The sequence below is a fragment of the Myxocyprinus asiaticus genome, chromosome 3 (assembly GCF_019703515.2).
Source record: "Myxocyprinus asiaticus isolate MX2 ecotype Aquarium Trade chromosome 3, UBuf_Myxa_2, whole genome shotgun sequence".
Taxonomy (NCBI): Eukaryota; Metazoa; Chordata; class Actinopteri; order Cypriniformes; family Catostomidae; genus Myxocyprinus; species Myxocyprinus asiaticus.
This window is the reverse complement of record NC_059346.1, coordinates 6,999,942-7,016,422: the sequence shown is the minus strand read 5'-3', so window position 1 is coordinate 7,016,422 and position 16,481 is coordinate 6,999,942.

Genomic DNA, 16,481 nt, shown 5'->3' with positions numbered 1-16,481 from the left:
GCAGAACTGCTGCTCACTGGATGATTTTTTTGTTTTTGACACCATTCGGAGTAAATTCTAAAGACTGTTGTGTGTGAAAATCCCAGGAGATCAGCAGTTACAGAAATACTCAAACCAGCCCATGTGGCACCAACAATCTTACCACTGCCCAAATCACTGAGATCACATATTTTCCCCATTCTGATGGTTTATGTGAACATTAACTGAAGCTCCTGACCCTTATCTGCTTGATTTTATGCATTGCATTGATTCCACATTATTGGCTGATTAGATAATCACATGAATAAGTAGTTGTACAGGTGTTCTAAAAAAAAGTGCTCAGTGGGTGTATATTTTTATATTGATATAAGATTTTGGTCAAATTGTCCACACCTAATTATTATGTGTAGTTTTCACAGATATTTAGTGAGAGTTTAATATTATTTAATCTCTTTAAAGTTATTGAACAGAATGTTTCGTAAGCAGGGCCAGTCTGTATTAGTAAGGATGGTGTAAGAAACGATCAGCTCACCATCAGTATTTAGGTATGATTAGCCTGAGAAGAATAGCAAAACACTTTCCCTGATAAGGAGGTCAGTAACTCAAGAAGAACATCAAATGCCACTGACACAGGAAAATGTATCTTTTGCAATACAATTCTGAAATGCCTTACATCACTTTTCTGGTGTATGGTGATATCATGAGAAGCCAGATTATGATTGAGATAGAATGAGAATGCTCAAACAGCATTGGCGATTTCTTGATGATAATGAAATGTCAGTGGTGAAATGTCATTCCAAACCTGTAAGACTTACTTTCTTAGTGGAACACAAAAAGAGATGTTGTAATGAAGATAGTCACGTCTTTTCAATATAATGTTAGTGGATAGTTCCTCACTTTAAAGCTTAAAAGGATCTAAAAGTATAAAAATGTGTCTTGTGTGTCATATTTCAAATCTTCTGAAGGCATATGACAGGTCTTGGTGAGGTCCTACAATTTAAGTCATTTTTCAGTCAAAATCTTGACATTCGTTGCATGTTCAAGAGCTCTATGAGAGAAGCTTGTTTACAGCAGCTTGCGTTCTCACATGAAACTTGTTGTTTAGTGCTAAAATAGTGTAATAAGAGTTTATAATGACATGAGGGTGATGAAATTAAGGCAGAATTTTCATTTTGCATGGCTTCTCCAAAATATAACAATTGCATTTTTAATCTGTACAATGAAATCGAATCGTGAATAAGGCTATTAGCAGTTAACATTAGGCCAAAAATCCTTTTGTTTCATGGAAGAAATTCATATGGGTTTGGAACAACATGAGAGTATGTAAATGATCACTGAAATTTCATTTTTGGGAACTATTCCTTTAAGTTAGTTTGAGAAGCATTTTTTCAGGAGCAACACTGCACACATCAAATAAACAAACAACAAAGAAAATAAGATCAATAATCTGTGATTTTTATTCTTGAAAAACACCAGGTGTCATACTCACAAGTTTAGCTAAAATAAAAGCTCTCAAAACAAAAGTTAATATCACGTTTGTGACCACACAGGAGAAATGTGTAGAGAGGAATTCATTCATGTTAATGAACGTTCTTGTTTTGACATGCAATGTCTCTGGATACGATATGACTCACCCGCTCTCTAGTTCTCTCACCTGACAGCCATTCTAAAGCACTCAGCCCGGGTTTAGACAGAAACTGATGCATTTGTCTGCCTTCTTCCTGACAGTATGTAAATTCTGAAAGGTGGTTGCAGATAGGTGATGCTGTTTTCCTTACACAAAAAAGAAACTGCACTTTATACAATTTATTTCATTTGCATTGCTTAGCATATGGTAGAAAAAGGGCACAGTGGACTATACAGGTATGTTCAAGGGTATTCTGTTTACTTTCTCAAAAAAACTTTTGAATCTGTCAAAAAGTTCAATGCCATGAATCTTACAGTGAAATCATAACGAGTAAGTTGACTTTTCGTAAACTAAAATCGGTCTGTGCTTATCGAAATTCGAAATACTGCCCCCAGTGGCCAGCAGTAAATGTTGTTGGACGTATGGACACTTGTGAGTAGGTGTAATGTCCACAGAGGGGCACCAAAAGCAAGTTGTTTTTTTGCTGTACAGGCTGTATTACAGTGAAGAGAAATGCATATTTTATAAACTGTACCCTCCAACCCAAATGCCACCTCCAAATCACACTCACCACTGATACTGCAAACACAATTACTTGGATCTGAACCCAGGTCTCCCACGTTGCTGATGCAACATGCTTCCGATCGTGCCACAAGGAAAGGTAAACGTGCATGAGGTGATGCAAAAGTACCTGATGGGAGATGCCGCTTTTCAGTGATTTGGCATAATGTGGCCGATCCTAGGGCACTGGAACTTTTGGAAACAACATGGCGACTTCACAAGTGATCAAGTTGCAGGGATTGGCTGGGTAGCTATAGCAGTTAATCCCTGCTGGTAGATGCCACAACTACACCAAAATGGGAGGCAAAATGCATATTTATCTGTTAACAACCATCCAAAAGTAACAGTTTATTCTTATTAAATACATTTTAATATGTATTAAACAAATCACACATTTTTCATATATTATAGTACATGTTTGAAAGTGCCCAGTTTTGTGGAGAGCTTTGTATGGAAGAAAGAAAATCAGGTTTGGAACAACATGAGGGTGAGAAAGTGATGACAGATTAATTCGTTTATTTATTTATTTATATTTTTGTATTATTTTTTTTTTGGTGAACTATCCCTTTAAGGTTTAAGCTGCTCTATGAAGAGCCTATGAAAAGACACTGGATGCATAAAAAAAATTACACAGCAGGACATCACGGGTGTCTGCAAATATACATTTTTACAAGCAAGTTATGACTCACATGTGATATACAACTCTTAAAGCATATGTGAAAGTTAGCCGACCTTGGAGACGTTATATAGAATTTAAAATAAATATTACGCATGGGCTGGCCTGGCACTATAATGGAAGACACAAGGAACTTTTTTAATGCGTTCATCATTAAACATTAGCTGTTTATTTTCAAAGCACACCATCTTCCTGGAAACAGATATCAGAATGACTTCCTGTGTTTCATTTGGTCAAAGAGAAGTGTACTTTTTTTTTTAACTCTTTCTGACACGGCCAATGTTTTTGGGTTTGAGTAAATAAGGAACCATGTAATATCAAGTAATTACAATAGTAAAAATAGTGAGATAGTGATATCCAAATAATTTTTGCGGCTTTTAGTTCATGTCTATTAGGTTTGAGGTCATCTATTTGCTATTGTACTCCTAAAAATGGCAACGTAAACTTGCAAAAAATATAGAGTACCTGCACATTTAAAATGCACAGTCTTTCTCTTTTAAGAAAATGGACCGAAAATATTGACTCATCCTGTATGCAATGGTATTTATGATTATTATTATTATTATTATTATATATATATTTTTTTATTATTATTATTAATTTGCCCTGTTTCAAAAGGAAATATGTTAACACAAAAAAAAAAAAAAAATACTACATTTATAGTGCACAGTACTGCAAAACAACCTTTGTCAAACAATTTAATTGGGTCTAAATTTAAATATAAATATTTAAGATGAAAGATTATTTTTGTTTTCCATACAATGAAAGTGAATGCTGACTGAGGTTAAGATTTTTACTTTTGTTGTGCACAAAATAAATAAAGTCATAAGGGTTTGGAACAACATGAGGGTGAGTAAATGATTACAAAAAAACTCTTATTGTGGTGCACTACCCCTTTAAGAAAGGATTCTAAAAGAAGGCAGAATTTTAATGAAAGAAAAAGAAATCACAAACAAACTAAAATAAAGACTTTCAACGATTACACAATTTTCCTTGAGAGTCCCAGCTGGCCTATCTGACATTAAGAGAGATGGTCAGGCCATGTTCTCCTTAAAGCTGATTTCATCCATCTAACCCACAAAGCATTCTCCTAATTATTGATCGCCATCCCCTTTTAATTTGTTCTTTTCTTTAAGTAAACTCTTTGAAAGTTCTACAAAGCCAATAACCGCTAACAGATAACATGAAAAACTGCTGTTTCTAATTCAACACTATTTGTCTCATTGAGTCAAGCTGTGGGAGCAACTCTGGCATTCAGCAGACTTGAATTATTAATCAGGGTTAAATGGGTTATTGTGGTTTGATCTATTTCCGGATTCGTGAGCAGACTCATTTTTAAATGTTAACTTAATTTGCCAGAACAGAAGAAAAACAAAGCAGTCAAACATACTGATCTTTAAATCAATTACCTGTCAATTATTGATATCAGTTATCATTGGCTCTGTATCTTAGAATCACAGCACAACATTAGAGACTTTATATGATTAAACGGATCACTCGTATATGGGAATGGGAGAAATTGTAACGCTAAATATGCTGGCGAATGGAAGTTCTGCCTTACCATTAAAATGGCCAACCCAAGATCAAACTTAATGACTACAGACCCGTCACTCTGATGTCTGTGGTCATGAAGCCATTTGAGAGACTGGTGTTTGACCACCTGAAGGATATCACTGGACCCTTTTTAGATCCTCTTCAATTTGCTTATAGAGCAAACAGGTCTGTGGATGATGCAGTCAACATGGGATTGCATCATATCCTGCAACACCTGGACAGATCAGGGACATATGCAAGGATCCTTTTTGTGGACTTCAGTTCTGCTTTCAACACCATCATCCCAGCTCTCCTTTGGAATAAATTAACCCAGCTCTCTGTTCCCATGTCTATCTGTCAGTGGATCACCAGCTTTTTGATGGACAGGCAGCAGCTATTGAGACTGGGGAAATTCACTTCCAGCACATGTACGATCAGCACTGGTGCCCCCCAGGGATGTGTGCTCTCCCCACTACTCTTCTTCCTCTACACCAACGACTGCACTGCCAAGGAGCCCTCTGTCAAGCTCCTGAAGTTTGCAGATGACACTACTGTCATCGGCCTCATCCAGGATGACGATGAGTCTGCATACAGAAGGGAGGTTGAATGGTGGGTCACTGGTGCAGTCATAACAACCTGGAGCTCATCACGCTCAAAACAGTGGAGATGATAGTAGACTTCAGGAGGAACACCCCAACATTGACCCCGCTCACCATTCCAAACAGCACTTTGGCAGCAGTGGAGTCATTCAGGTTCCTGGGCATTACCGTTTCACAGGACCTGAAGTGGGAGACCCACATTGACTCCATTGTGAAAAAGGCCCAGCAGAGGTTGTACTTCCTTCACCAGTTGAGGAAGTTCAACCTGCCACAGGTGCTGCTGATACAGTTCAACTCAGCAGTCATTGAGTCTGTCCTCTGCACATCAATAACTGTCTGGTTTGGTTCAGCTACGAAATCGGACATCAGAAGACTACAAAGGACAGTTTGGACTGCTGAGTGGCTTATTGGTTGCCCCTTGCCCTCCCTTCAAGAACTGTACACTTCCAGAGTGAGGAAAAGGGCTGGGAAAATCACTCTGGACCCCACTCACCCAGCCCTCTACCTTTTTGAACTGTTGCCTTCTGGATGGCACAACAGAGCACTGAGCACCAGAACCATCAGGCTCAAGAACAGTTTTTACCCCCAGGCTATCCATCTCATGAACAGTTAAAAACTATACTATAATTACGTGCAAAACACAGCCTAGTCAATTATATTATTGAATATATCCTACCTCTTCTGCATTACATTCCCTTGCACTGTATATAACAGATTTGTATTTGTACATACTATATGTATATTTTTGTTTTATTGGGTATTTCTATATAAACGTATATTTCTATTAGCTTTTTATTTTTATTCTTTTTATTATTATTATTATTTATTTATTTAGCTCTGTCTTGTTGTTGTATTGTTTGTGCACTGGAAGTTTCTGTCACCAAGAAAAATTCCTTGTATGTGGAAGCATACTTGGCAATAAAGCTCATTCTGATTCTGATTCTAATTGAGGCATAACCTGCTATTTTTTTTTTTTTTTTTTTTTTTTTTAGTTTTTTTTTCTTTTTCTTTTTTTTTTTTTTTGTTGTTTGTTGTGATCTGAGCTAAAGAATAATTTTGTTTGTATATATCTCACATAACTGAAAATGTTTTTAAAGGTGCTGTAGGCAATTTTAGCATTCTGAAGCTTTTAAGTGAATTAGCCACACCCCCTCATTCCAAAACCCTGCCATCCAAAGATAATTTTGAGACCAAAACCGAGCAAAAGAACAGAATTTCTTGTTCCTGTGGCTGTCAAATTCAACAGTGGCACAATAGCACCCTCAACTGACAAACATTATGAATCATAGCCTCAATGATCAGCTTCAGATACAACACTATGAGAACGAGCAAAATGATTGACAGGTGAAATGCGTCAATGTCTGTGGTTCGCGGACACATATTTATTTGCTGTATACAAAGTCTACAGCTGTTACAGAGACCGGTGAGATATCTCAGGAAACTTATTTCATTAATATCTTTAAGGGAGTAGGAACATTTTTTGCATACTTTTCCATGAAAAAAATCGCTTACAGCACCTTTCATTTAATAGAGCATTTATCATCAGACATTTGCCTTAAACATGACACACTTGTGGAGAATAAAAAAAAACTCTGCACTGAAAAAAATGTCTAGTAAGATTTACAAGTTTTTGCACACAGTTTTTCTAATTACATTTTAATGGAATTAAATTAAGTAAACTCTACTTAACTTCATGACATAATATTGATTAAAGTGAGAGAGTAAATTTAACTTGAACATTTCATTTGATCCAGTTACTTTTACTAACAAGTCTGATGTACATGGTACTTAAATAATCTTAATAAAATTTAAATGAACATTCTACTTGAACATTTCACATGCTGAATTTTCCTTATAAACACATGTTTAGTACCACATGATATACAGAGGCTTTCCGCAGAGAAGATCAAGAAACAGAGCTGCGCATGCAGACCTCAAAACTTGGTACACAAAACATGATGACAGTAACAATCAGCAGATTAAAAAAATAAAAATAAAAAAAATTCATGAACGGGTTATTTTGCGTAGAAAATGAACTTCAGACTTCACAAAACAAGAAGTTACCAAAGTTAACAACAAAATCAACAATAAAAATGATGTAAATAAACTTGCAAACAGTGATACCATGCATTAAATATTCAAGCCCAATGCATGAACACCAGCTTCGAAACGTTTACCTGTAAAATTTACACAACGTTTGCGACTAAATATGACAAGGTTTACTACTTTAGGATTGATACATGATGTTGCATTATAAAGATAATAAACAATCATAAATAATATTTATTTATTAACTAGAGCATTCATTTTCACATTTTTAAATTCATTACAAATTTAGAATTTACTTAATATTTTCAAGTTCACGCTTAAACTTAGTCAATTTAAAAAGTATTTATAGGGTTAGTTCGCCAAAAAATGAAAATTCTCTCATCATTTACTCACCCTCATGCCATCCCAGGTGTGTATGCTTTTCTTTCTTCAGCAGAACACATTTGAAGAAAAATAGAAAAAATATCTTAGCTCAGTAGGTCCTTAAAATGCAAGTGGATGGTGATCCGACCTTTGAAGCTCCAAAAAGAATAGATAGTCAGCATAAACCTCATCCATATGACTCCACTGGTTAAATTAATGTCTTCAAAAGCGAAATGATCACTTTTGGTGCAAAAAAGATAAATATTTAAGTACTTTTTAACTATAAATCATCGCTTCCGGTCAGCAGCAGTACATTTGCCTTAAACATGACACTTGTGGAGAATAAAAAAGGTCACTTTTACAAAAAAAAAAAAAAAAAAGACTCTGCACTGAAACGTCATCACATTGGCACATTCACGCGAAAATAGACGCACATGCAACACACCCGGAATAGCGGAGCTGTTTAGAATGGAGTAGGAGGAATGCTGTACAGAAGCTCCGTTGGTTTTCATTTAGATCTGTATTTGTATCTGTTTCTTTACTTACAATGGGGCATTTGTGTGCTCATCCTGGATGTCTCAGCTGAGAGAAAAACGCAAGATCACGTCCGAACATGCCAATGCGAATACGTCACACGAGGGACCGTGTGAATTCTGCCCTCTCATGAATGCGTATACTGCTGCCGAACAGAAGCGATGATTTAGAGTTAAAAAGTACTTAAATATTGATATTTTTCACACCAAAAGAGATCGTTTCGCTTGAGAAGACATTACCAGTGGAGTTGTATGGATGAGGTTTATGCTGACTGTCTGGTCTTTTTGGAGCTTCAAAGGTCAGATCACCATCCACTTGCATTTTAAGGACCTACTGAGCTAAGATATTTTTTTCATCAGCTGCGTTCTGCTATATTTACTTCACCACTAAAACATTTTTTTTTTTTTTTCAGTGCAGTTAAATACAAGACACATTTGGCAGTTTGTCTGAAAATCTGCTCTAAACTCAATCACTCTATTTTGTATTCTGCGCAGGCACCCGGCAAAGAACTCGAAAAAATTTTGTGTCTGGCTGAATGACAGTCTTGTTATACAGTGGACACTTGGAGTGTATCATATGTCCAGGAATAGCTCGAGAGAACGACACCATTAAAACCGAGGAGGGGGTGGAAGATGACAAATGACAGGTGTGGAAAGGTGGAGAGCAAAAATCTAAGTCATCACGCCAACCTGAGCAGCAGGTGGCTTACGCATTTGACAAGAGCCCCATAGTACAGATGTCTAGGATCTGAGATAAAGGGGAATTGTTGGGGAGTACACAGACATCAGTTATGTTTTAAACAATGGGCCGTCCTTGACAAAAAGACAAGAGGAGACCATAGTGATGATAAAAGAGGACAGAAAACAATCAATTTATGTTTAACATGTAGATGCGTGGTGGAGCAAAATGTTTCATGCCATTGACTACACTGACAGCTCAGTTGGTGTGTTTCTGCTCAAGTGGGGGACCCCAGGGGTATTTTACCTGTAAGTCAAGAGCAAAGAGTTACATGTGTGCATTTATATATTCTCAAACACAACGAAAAGTGAATCTCATGAAGCCTGTCAAGAACATGTCAAGATTACATGTCACTGTAACACAGCTTCACAGCAGAAGGGAAGGAGAACACAGGGAAGTGGGTTTTCCAGGTTCAGGTAAGACTTTTAATCGGCCACTTGAGTGCTTTACAACTTCACAAATTCATCAGCTTCGCAAACACATTGTCACTCAAACACATCAGCTTCACGAACACAATAGATTAAACACAACAGCTTCAGGAGCACCGTGGCCTTCCTTGTGCCAGACTCTCTCTCTCCTCTGCTGGTGGTGTGGCAGCTTATATGCGGCTCTCCCCATGCTCACTGGAATTAGAAACAGGTGTCTAACTCAGGTGCAAGCGCCCTTACCGCTTTCTTTCTCTCCGGATGGACGCTTGACCACGCTCCCGCTGCCACAGTCACCAGAAAAAGAAAGAAATATTATTTCACTTAAATAAATAGAGCCCTTTTTTGGGACAGTTAAGATGTTGTGCATTGTAACATTATTTTCATGACAATTAAATACATTTCCTTTAATCTAATGAGCGTAATATCTAATTATCATTACTGTAATGTGAAAATATATATATATATATATGTCATGGTAGTATTTGTTGTACTGCCATTAATTTCTTCTTTTTTATTATTGTTCATTGTATTATAGTATTTTATGGAGCCCCTCAGAGGACAGGGAGGGAATTTATTTTTTGAAATAGTTTTGTGTTCACATGCAATTATTTTTGGGTTCCCTCACAATAGATATATCCATCCCTTATGGAAATTTAACCATAGATTAACTACAGTAACTAAAGGTGAACTACAGTATGGGATATGCTCTGTAGTAAGGCCATAGTAACGACAAAATTTACCTGGGTTTTACTACTGTAATCATATTTTAACAATAATATTCAAAGTAAACCCATAGTAATAATACAGACAAACCAAAACCATGGTAATAAAATTCAGTCACTTTAAAAACCATGGTTCCGATAGTTTTACAAGTAACACCATGGTTAATTTGTAGTAAAAGTACAATGGTTTTAACCTCCTGAGACCCGAGCGTGACTGCTGTATGAATTTTTCGTTCCCTTTTTTCGATTTGGAACTAGTAGCCTCTAAGAAAAATGCAATAAGTAAATAAATAAATAATATATATATATATATATATATATATATATATATATATATATATATATATATATATATATATATATATATATATACACACACACACTGGCAGTTTAAGAAGTTCTTAATATCTATAGAGACCAAATCGTTTTCCTAAAAATTGATGTCCACATATGTGGACAATGGGACTAATTTGTGAAATTTAAAAAATACCAAGTTATAGAAAGTCCGATTTTTTTTAATCAAGTTGTTTATTATGTTTCAAGGAGTGTTGGTTATTCATGTTTTTGAGATGTTACAGACATTACATCAGGAATTAGCATAAATAATTCTCATTCAAAGTAATGACCAGCATTATCCAATCACTGCCAACCATGTTAAAATACACTTTTTCATGAAAAATTCTGAATCTATGAACTGATTACCATTGTCCCATGTCTGCCAAACATGTTGAGTGGTCCAAACATCATCTGCATACTATAACTGAACTTTTGACCCCCTGCAGCTAAGTGAAAACACTTAGCTGCATAGGAAAGCTATAGGATGCTCCCTTGCTCCCTAATTAGAGAATGACTTAACCTCCAGTATGCTGTCTGTTTGCACTGGTCTCAGAACAGTTTGAAATGCACCTTATTTTCATCCTAACTTCGTATACAGCCTCTGAAAACATTTTCCAGCTTTTGGATGAATCTATTTCTTCTCAATGTGATAATACACAGTGTATATAGAATATTTTAAGGAAAATTAGCCTACAGCCCACGTACGTGGTGATTGTGTTTAACAGCGTGCTGTTTCACAATACATCAATAAAAATTTTAAAATGGCATATCGGATGAATCTATAGACTCTACTCGTTTGACTCAAACAGGTTTTAATGTGAACTTAAAACTTAATGAGGTTTCTTACCAGATGATGTTTTGTTTCCGTTTCTCCCAAAGACAAATCAGCTGAGATCACACCATGTTGTTTTGTCACATGACTTGGTGTGACGAAAGTTTAACCCTTTAACCCCTTAAACTCTAAAGGGGGGCACCATATTGTTAAAGCTTAATACATTATAGTCTCCATATACATAAGTCAGGCATATGAGGTATCATTTGAAAGCTTAGAATCTGAACTTTCTGAACGATATGATAGATGTGGATGAGAAACAGATCAATATTTAAGTCCTTTTCTACTATAAATCTCCACTTTCACACTCTTCTACTTTTGTTTTTGCCGATTTGCATTCTTTGTGCATCGCCACCTACTGGGCAGGGAGAAGAATTTATAGTAAAAAAGGACTTAAATATTGATCTGTTTCTCACCCACACCTCTCATGTCACTTCTGAAGACATGGATTTAACCACTGGAGTCTTACGGATTACTTTTATTAATTATATTTTTATTACTATAATTTTGATACCCATTCACTTACATTGCGTATGGAAATATTCTTCTAAAAATCTACGTTTGTGTTCAACGGAAGAAAGAAAGTCATACAGATTTGGGATGGCATGAGGATGAGTAAATGATGAGAGAATTTACATTTTTGGGTGAACTATCCCTTTAAATAGATCAATAAAAACAGTGTTAGTGCATCGTTAATATCTTTCAGTATTATTCCTTTATTGTCATAAGTTCGTCAACAGTATGTTTTAATTAAAACATTTGATTATGTTAGTTTGATTATAGTCATGATACGTAACACACACACACAAAAAAAAAAAAAAAAAGAACTTTTCGTTCATCAGTAATTTAGTTGACTGCATTAACACTGGTCAATGCAAAATTTGTTTTAATCTGACACAAGAAATAAAAGACAGAACAAAGAAAGCCAGATTAGAAAAAAATACAATGTTTTTGGGTGAATCTTTCCTTTAAGAATCAAAACAGGTTGAAACCAGATTGAGAAGACCTGGGAACAGACTAAGCAACTCATTCCAGATGGACAATGTAGTTCTTATGGGTGCACAATCTCCTTGAATTCAGATGAGTGTGTAGCCGAGATCTGTCCAAAGCACTTTGTTTCCTTTGAGGAGTGTTTCCCTCTTTCTCTCTCTCTCTTTCTCTCTCTGCTGCAGTCTCTAGAGATTCACATCAGCTAACAATAAAGCAAACCCAAATTTTGCTTTGAGCATCTGCATCATAAAAAAAAAAAAAAACATAGATGTAGAATAACAAATGTTTAGGGATACAAGCAGTACTGAATGCTATGAAGATAAACTTAAAAGGTGAATAATGATACAGCAGCCTATTTAAATGTGCTTTATCTCAAGCCTTGCATACACCAATTTTTTGATAAGTGAGAATTTATTTAAAATTATTTAAATATATTCTCTGTAATTTGAACGAACTTGTGTCAATTATTTAATTATTTTAAGTACATTAGAAAGAACTGAGTTGTTCCAGCATAGCTGTGTTTGGGGGAGTGGCTATAGGCTCTCAAGGCACTCGAATATTCAATTATGTAGGTTTGGCCTGAGATTATATGGAGCGTAAATAGTTGTTGATGGAAATGAATAAGGGTTGTAGTTGTGCTTACAGTTCTGTTTAGTGTTACCCATGCTGTTTTGTGTAAAGTAAAAAAAAAATTTTTTTTTTTTTTAAGTTACCATCATTGAAACTAGTGTTCTTTCTTTCAGATTTATAATGTGGCTAAGCGAAAATGTTGAGTAGGGATGGGAAGATTTCTTTATTTTTGTGACTTGAATCTTATGAGTCTCGTTCAGCAAAATGAACGAATCTTTATTCAAGACATTTCATTCATTTAGTTCATTTGAGCAGAATTAAATTAAAATGTTACATTTTCAGTAGCCAAATCCTCCCCAACACGTCTACTTATGCAAACTTTGATTATAGTCTCAATAAGGAAAAATTATGAGAAACAGAAATGATTAGTTCACCTCTAGAATCTTCTTGTCCAAGTCTGAACGACTTCGATTTGAGAGGTGAACTAATCATTTCTGTTTCCTTTGTGAGCAATGCATAGTGTATATGGCTGTCACGTGACATAAGAACGAACGACTCGGACCAGAAGACTCGAGAGGTGAACTAATCATTTCTGTTTCCTGTGTGAGCAATGCATAGCGTATACGGCTGTCACGTGACATAAGAACGAACGACTCGGACCAGATGATTCGAGAGATGAACTAATCATTTCTGTTTCCTGTGAGAGCAATGCATAGCGTATACGGCTGTCACGTGACATAAGAACGAACGACTCGGACCAGAAGACTCGAGAGGTGAACTAATCATTTCTGTTTCCTGTGAGAGCAATGCATAGCGTATACGGCTGTCACGTGACATAAGAACGAACGACTCGGACCAGATGATTCGAGAGATGAACTAATCATTTCTGTTTCCTGTGATGAAAAAACGACTTGGACCAAAAGACTTGAAAGGTGAACTGATCATTTCTGTTTCCTGTACAGCACCTATGCGGTTTTCACATAACAAACGAACGGAGGTTGCGCAATGCACATGCGCGGCCAACACAAAATGAATGAATCATTCTCTAAGACTACTCGTTCTTCTGAGTCACATAAAAGAATCGTTCAAAATGAACGAATCATTCATGAATGACCCATCACTAGTGTGGAGAACGAGGCCAGTAGAGGAAGAGCGGTAAGGATTGACACCTGTGGGAAATTATCTCTAACATCTGTTTTGTGTTGCAGTGAGAACTGGAGAGGGATAAAAGGGCAGTCCAGACTGCCGGAGCAGAGAGAGAGAGATGCACACAGCAGTGTTTATATGTGTGTTCATTTGCTGTGCTGAAAAGCAAACTTGTGTAAAAAAAAGTGTGTATAATAAAAGACTTATGTTGGACAGTTTACACGCCCCTCGCATCCTTCTTTACAAGAAAGCTAGAGATCTGTCACAGTAGTGTCGAAACCCGGGATTAGGAGGAAGAAATGCCGTCATGGAGTTCTTGCCATTGGCTGAAGTATTCAAGACCCTCGCCAGCATCCACCAAGCCCAAAATCAGTCTCTGATTGAGATCCGTATGGAACAGGAGCAGTGGTTCCAGGAGCTCTTCCAGGCTCAAGAGAAGGACCGGCAGGTGCTATGGAGCTTGGTACACCAGGAGAGGTCTTCAGCCGTGATCCCGGACTCACCTATGACACATCATGCTGGCAAAGATGGGAGCATAGGATGACCCCGAGGTGTTCCTTGAGCTTTTCGAGCAGACGGCTAGAGCATGGAACTGGCCCAGCACTGGATGAGTGGCCCACCTCCTGCAGCTGTTGTCCGGGAAGCCCAACTCACGGCCCAACAACTTCCTGCGTCCAACCTCCATAAGAAAGCCATCATGCAACGGGTCGGCTGAAAACCAGAGCAGCATCGCCAACTCTTCCACTCGCTGACGCTCGTCGAGCTCAGCCTCCCATTTGCATTCGCTCGACAGCTCTGTAACACCTGCCGACGGTGGCTGCTGGCTGAAGATCATGACATCGAAGACGTCCTCGATCTGGTGGTACTGGAACAATTCATCACCCGGCTACCAAAAGGGACAGCGGAGTGGGTCCAGTGCCACTGACCGGCAAGCCCTCTTCCTCTCTCTCTCTCTCTCCCTCTCTCTCTCCTCCCTCTCCTTCCCCTCGTCCTGTTCCGATTCCCCGGAAACGGGGAATTATGAACCCAAAGGTCCACCCCCTGGACCTTTCTACCCGTCAGTGTTCCCTAACCCTATCCACTCTCCCCCACAGGCTGGTAAATCCACTGCACGGGTGTGGGCATGAAGTCTGGGCCGGTCTGCTGGAGCTGTGCGGAACCTGGGCTCTTCCAGGATTGATGCCCCGCAATGGAGGTGGAGACATTGGTCCGGTTCCCTGATGCCCCACAGACCACCTCCGATCCAGCAGGAACGTACTGGATACCTATGAGTATTGGGGGGGCGGGGGGTCCAGCAAGCCTTGGTGGATTCAGGTTGTAATCAAAAGCTTTGTTCAATCCAAGGCTTTGGATACAAGCCGGCAGGTGAAGGTAAGGTGTGTGCATGGGGATATTCAAAATTACTCTTTAGTGACGGTCATTATTCAATTTCAGGGACAAAAGCATAGTGTCAAGGCTGTGCTTAGTCCTCGCCTCTCCCATCCACTAATCTTGGGTATGAATTGGCTGGCATTTACAACTTTATTGAGGGGAGTATGTGTGGATGGGTCCTGAAACAAAGTGTATCAGTGTGTGGTGTGGAATAGAAGAATCCCACAGAGACTGTGTCAGCCTGGTGGTGCTGGTTCCTAAGAGCGATGGATCAGTCCGGTTCTGTGTGGATTATAGAAAAGTCAGTGCGGTGTCTAAGTTTGATGCATACCAGATGCCTCGGATTGATGAACTGCTCGATCGGTTAGGTGTGGCTATCTTTATTTCAACACTGGATTTGACAAATTTCCCATGTCCCTTTGAAAAATGTTGTTTTCCACACCGTTCGGATTACACCAATTTATGTTGCTTCTGTTCGGTTTGTTCGGGGCCCTGGCTACGTTTCAGAGGCTCATGGACAGAATCCTCAGACCGCACACTGCTTATACCGCTGCCTATCTAGATGACATCATTATTTTCAGTAATGACTGGCAGTGGCACCTGCGGCACCTGAAGGCTGTCCTGAGGTCATTGAGATGGGCGGGACTCATGGCAAACCCAAAGAAGTGCACAATTTGGCAGGTGGAAAATGGTATCTGGGCTTCCACTTGGGTCATGGGCAGGTGCGGCCCCAGATTGATTAGACCGCAGTGATTACAGCCTGGCCGAGACCTCAGACCAAAAAGGAGGTGAGAGTTCCTGGAGCTGGCTGGCTATTATCGTAGGTTTGTGCCTAACTATTCGACCGTCACCAGCCCGCTGACTGTTCTGAATAAAAAGGGGGCACCAGATCCAGTACAGTGGACAGAGCCATGTCAGCAGGTGTTCACATGGAGGAAGGCTGCACTTTGTGGTAGGCCGATATTGCACTCTCCTGACTTCACTCTCCCTTTTATCTTGCAGACAGACACATCGGACAAGGGGTGGGAGCAGTACTGTCCCAGATGCTGTCCACAGAGGAGCGCCCTGTGTTGTACATTAGTCGTAAGCTCTTGCTGAGAGAGACTAAGTACACGATTACCCATTGGTATCTAGCTCTCCAGCCATTTAAGTTTGAGGTGGTCCACAGGATGGTGGCGCAGATGGCTGTTCTGGATTTCCTCTCCAGAAATGGGGGGGGGGGGATGGGGGGGTATATGTGACAGGCCAGATGGCTCCCCAGCCTGAGTCGGGCGATGGGGGTATGTGGAGATGGGGGCGTAGCCGAGCAACATCTGTGGAGAGCGAGGCCGGGAGAGGAATAGTGGTAAGGATTGACACCTGGTGGAAAATGATCTCTAACAGCTGTTTTGTGTTGCAGTGAGAGCTGGAAAGGGATAAAAGGGCAG